The sequence below is a fragment of the Equus przewalskii genome, chromosome 20 (assembly GCF_037783145.1).
Source record: "Equus przewalskii isolate Varuska chromosome 20, EquPr2, whole genome shotgun sequence".
Classification (NCBI taxonomy): domain Eukaryota; kingdom Metazoa; phylum Chordata; class Mammalia; order Perissodactyla; family Equidae; genus Equus; species Equus przewalskii.
Window position 1 is genome coordinate 17,336,856 of NC_091850.1, and position 5,580 is coordinate 17,342,435.

General features: G+C 43.1%; 1 long non-coding RNA gene across 1 annotated transcript; it reads left to right on the forward strand.

Annotated features, from left to right (window-relative positions):
• Positions 1-3,679: 3,679 nt before the first annotated feature.
• On the forward strand, positions 3,680-4,729 carry LOC139077927 (uncharacterized). Its single transcript, XR_011530601.1, has 2 exons — positions 3,680-3,832; positions 4,398-4,729. It is a non-coding gene; the product is annotated as an uncharacterized lncRNA (long non-coding RNA).
• The last annotated feature ends 851 nt before the right edge of the window (positions 4,730-5,580 follow it).

Here is a 5,580-nt window from a genome sequence, read left to right on the forward strand (position 1 = left end):
CCTACACACAGAGAAGCGGAGCAGGGGCAGTCCATAATCAGTGACTGACTTATGGGAGTATAAATACTCCAGCAGCCTCGTCTCTGATCAGGACAGCTCTGAGGTGGGACCGGCACTATATCCAGAGCTTCCAGCAGGACTTGGCTTGACCCCTTGCCCTTGCTTGGCCTTCTATCCTTTTCCCTCCCTCTTTTCCTCCTCCCCTACAGATTTTCCTTGGGAACACTACTGAGTAAATCACTTAAATATAGGGTTTCTCAACCCCAGCACTATTGACATTTCGAACTGGGTAATTCTTTGTTGTGGAGGCTGTCCTGTGCATCGTAGGATGTTTAGCAGCATCCCTAGGATCTACCCACTAGATGCCAGGAGCACCTCTCCCCTTCTCTCCTCCTTCCTCCACAGCCATAGGATAAGAAAAGTCTTCAGACAGTGCCAAATGTCTCCTGATAAACAAAATCACTCTTTCACAAACCACTGTTTGAATATTATGAACGTGGACCTCCAAGCTCTAAGAACTTGCTAAAGTAGAAAAGCTGGGATTAGAAAGTAAATTTCCTGATTCCCAGGCCAAAGATTATTTCTTTCAACTAGACATGTGTTTCCCAAACTTGCCTGATTTTAAGTGTCACTGGTGTATGTGTTTGGGGGTGGGGCAATTGGTTTTAAATGCAGATTCCCAGGTCCCTCTCCTGAGAATCTGATTCAGAAGGTGTGGAAGGGGACACCTGGACTGTGGGCATCAGTGATTCTTTTGATCAAGCATGGTCGGAAAACTGAAATGTCAATTCTCAGATTCTAACATCAAAAGGAACCATTGGGCGTATGATGTGTATGTGAAGTGCATGTACAAAATATTGATATATACACAAAATATAAATTCCTGGGACTTGTACTCTGAAACTTTGATGTTTTTAATAAAATTCTGAAGTTTTTCAAATATAGGTGAAGCAATTGTTATAATACTTTCCATTAAATTATTTGTCTGTTAATACACACACACAGTAGTATCTTTGGATACATGTTAAGTGAACTTCTCCCTCAGCTGACATCAGGATTCCCTGAAAATGTATTCATAATACAGTTGTTATCTCTAATACTTATTAATAATTTGTGTAATGTTAGTATTTTTCTCTAAAGCACAAACTCATGAACTTAGGGCCCACCTTTACCTTCTATCTGGTTATATGCCTCGAGTCAGCACCATACGTCCCCTGAGTGAGCGCTCAGTAAACGTGTGTGAATGAATGACATTAGATGGTGGAATAAGCAGAATAACGACCCCTCAAAAATGTCCACAGTCTAATCCCCACGAATTTGAATAGGTTCAATATGAATATGAATATATTCCCTGGCAAGGGAGAATTAAAGTTTGCAGATGAAATTAAGCATACTAACCAATTGACCTTAAAGTAAGAGGATTATGCTAGATTGTCCAGGTGGACCTAATGGAATAACAAAGGTCCTTTAAAGTGGGAGAGGGAGGCAGAAGAGGTCAGAGACAGAGAGGGATGTGAAGAAACTATACTGCTGGCTTTAAAGATGGAAGAAGGGGCCGTGAACCAAGGAATGCAGGCAGTCTCCAGAAGGTGAAAGAGGCAAGAAATGGATTCTCCCCTGGAGCTTCCAGGAGGAACACAGCCCTACAGATACCTTGATTTTAGCCCAGTGAAACCTATTTCAAACCTCTGACCTCTAGAACTATGTGAATACATTTGTGTTAAGCCACTAAATTTATAATTTATTACAGCAGCAATAGGAAACTAACATAGATGGTAATGGATATGGTGGGTGTTGGTAGCATTTATTGAACCCCTACATTCCAGGCACTTTAGCTCTATCCTTCCTTGTCCTTATATAAAAGTGTTATCCCATTTTTGCAGATGAGACATCAGAGGCTCAGCATGGTCGATAATGACCAAGGGTATACTATTAGCACGTGGTGAAGCTGGGCTGCAAGCCTCTGAGAGCCACACTCTTTGATGTACCCATGTTATTCAAAGTGTGATGCCCGGACATTGTCACTGATGCACGTCAAGATAAGTACAATCATGTGCCGTATAATGACGTTTCTGTCAATGACAGATGGCAGTGGTCCCATAAAATAAGTACCATATGGCTTAGTTGTGTAGTAGGCTATACCATCCAGGCTTATGTAAGTACACTCTGTGATGTTTACACAATGACGAAATCGCCTAACAATGCGTTTCTCAGGACGTATCCCTGTTAGGTGAGGCATGACTCTACAGATATTGAGACAGCATGTTTAGAAACTTTTCATGGTACTTTTTAAAAATAATTTTGAAATGTAATTTTATTTCTTTTGAATCTAGTAATTAAAAATGAGAGCTTATTTTATATATCTTTTTATTTCATTTTTTTTGTAATTTATTCTTATTGTATTTTTAAAAACTATTGATTCACCCTGGATTGGACAAAAAACCCTGGCTCCAAATCCTAGGTCCTTTGAGAAGCGCTGCACAGACTACAGTTCTGAGATTTGGGGTTGTGATAGGTCCTTACCTCTGGCTTTGCTAGTCTCCTCCAAAGTGTTGAGAGTGGGGAGCCTGGCCCACAGCTGCTCAGGGTCTTCCTGGGGAGGGGGCGGGGAACGGGGGCAGCCTGGTCCTCAGAAGTGCTCTTTTCCTGAGGGCAAAGCTTTCCCAGTTCTGCTTCCCAGTCTGACCCCAAAGCCTTACAACTTCCACCTTCTCTCTTTCCATTCAATAAAGGAGTTTCTAAGTTTATTTTAACTTCTTCTCTTTCTTTGGTCAATTTTTTATGAGAGTGCATGCCCCCCGCATATTTCACATGGCCTGCATTTTTATGAATCCAAGAATAAATGCATTTTTTGGCTAACAACTAAGAAGTATTTTTAGACTCCTGGGGCTGTATTTTGGTCTTCTGCAGAGCATAATTTGAAGCAGATGCAGTTGCATGCAGAGCTCTTTAATTCCGCACCCGGCTTCAGATGTCCCACCTGCACACTGCATCCCTTGAGAAATATGTTAACACTCTCATGAAAACTGATCTGATATGAAGTGTCTCAGTCTCAAGGGATGAGCTGTCCAAAGAACAACGAGCTGGGATCTTGCCTGTTTCTTTGGGTCAGCTGTGTTTTGATCTTTGCTTTGCTGGGGAGAGGGGCTTTTGCAGTGGAAATGTTTAGCAAGCTGGTAAAGAAGAGATGGAGGCTGATCAGGGTAGGGACAAGCTTCAAGCCCAAGGAGATCACTGGGGGCGGATGAGAACCCTCCCAAACTAATCGCTGCTGTTGTCCCCCACCACTCCCAGGTCCATGACGGAGTGAGACCGGGGCCCAGGGGAGTGTGCATGATAGAAAGAGAAAGAACCCTACAACTTATCCCACTCATGGAATCTTCCACTTGTCAACAGATCGAGAAGCAACCTGTGTCATCATCTGGTTCAACGTTCTTATTCTCCAGCTACACTCAAGGGCTACACTCAAAAAGTACTTTTATTTCAAAAGAAAGAAAACTTTGCTTCGTACCATTACTGCCTAATTGGGTGTTAAAAAGTTTCTTGAACACGTGAGTGAGTGCGACATAGATGGTAACGAAAATGGTAGGTCTTGGTAGCATTTATTGAACTCCTGTCTTCCAGGACTTTATCTCTATCCTTCCTTGCCCTTAAATAAATGTATCATCTCATTTTGCAGCTGAGACATCAAAGGCTCAGAACAGTCAAGTAATATCCAAGAGTATGCTATTAGCCTGTGGTGAAGCTGGGCTGCAGACCACTCAGATCCACACTCTTGGATGGACCAGCGAGTGAACACTGAATGCATGAGTGAAACTGACACCTAGGGAAGGTAAATCTCTTGTCCAACATGACAAAGTTCAGACTATAACAGACTCATTTCCATACAGTCCAGCAGGCTTGCTGTCATTACCAATACAGAGTTCCTAGAATGTTCCTGGTGTGAATTCACCCTTGGGACTGGTTTTCTCCCAGCTAGCTGAGGGTTAAAACTTAAAATATCCCAGCTGGGTGTAGCTTACTCTACAAGCAGAAATTCTATGCATTTTAAATCAAGAGGTCCTGGATCCCGGCAGATTAAAAAGTTTCATATGGCCGGAAGGGCTGAGCCTGTGTGAGCATTGTGCATTATCTTATTTCACCTTAGAAAGTAAAAGCTAGGTGGTGGAGGGCTGGCTGGGGTTAAAATGCTCCAAGGCAGAGGATTATTTCAACTCTGCTATGATTGGAGCTACACGGGCGTATCTATTCTTTTCCCAATAGAATAAAGAGTAAAGTTAAGATCAATAAAAAAAAAAATCTTGCAAGTGTCACAGATTTAAGTCACTATTAGGATCAAAATTAAGGAAATGTCAACAGCGTTCTGCGGCTAAAAACCTGTCTTCCTTTCTCTGAAGAATCATTCGGGGTTTGGGAGTAACTCCAGGAAGAATAGATGGAATGTAATTGGGATGTCGGCCTGTCAATATCTGACTGGGAAAATGCCCAGCCTAGAGTGACCGCGAGTTTCGCCTCACAGATGGGCAGCATGAGCAACGAACCAAAGCTGCGATGTAGTGCGAGGAGCCGGCTCCTGTTAGCAGACTTCATGGGCAGGTGATGGGCCTCCTCAGAACTTTATCTTCTTCACGTGAAAATGATGATGACAATACTTCTGTCACAGAATGTTGTGACTAGGTTTATTAATGGTATAGATGTATGTTAATATTAATGGCTAAAGTTTTTCCAGCAATTACTATGTGCCAAGGCACTGTCCTGAGTTTTTTGTTTTTAGTCTAGCTTAGTTCAGAAGCAATTTTGGGCAAATTATTTATCCTTTATCCTTTCAGCCTTTCTTTATCAAGAAGAAACCTCTAGATATTAATAACTTTACCTACCTCATAGAGTTGTGAAGATTAAATGTTAGTTTATGAGCATGCTTCTTCAAGTATATGACCCATGGTAAGTCCTTAATGAATATTAGCTATTAGGATCCATTATATTATATTGTCCAATGATAACTAACACTATAATGTTGAGTTCCCATGAATATTCTCTGAATGAGCAGGGAGAAGAGGACGTTGTGGTGACTATGGGAAGCTTCACAGAGGTAGAGATGAGTTCGCCAGCTTCCATTTTGTCCCTCCCTGTGCACTCTCCATACTTCTCCCTCTTTCCCGCTCTGTGCCCAGGGAGGCTGACCTGTGTGGGCTACCTCAAGAGGCTCCCGCACCTCCTGGCTTCTCCTGTGCTCAGCTGATGCAGGGTCTCTGAGCAAAGTGGGAGAGAGGAGAGGAATTCCCCAGCTCCCTCCCTCTGGTGCTCCTGTGGGTCATGTGGCTGCAATCCTTGGTATGGCCCTCTTCACCCAGGCTTAACTGGGGCTCTGGTTAGGGCTCCTGCCCCTGGCCCCTTCAGGCCTAAGGATGGTGACGGTGTCCCTCTGTAACTAGCCTCAGGGCACAGCATTATCATTTGTGGTTTCCCTGGTCTCTGTCCACATCTTGAAAAATGGTCCCTTTATTTCCCTTCCCTTGAATTGCCCACCCAAGGCCTACGCAGTCTTTCTTGGAACCGCCTCTTGTGCTCATTCTATTACTA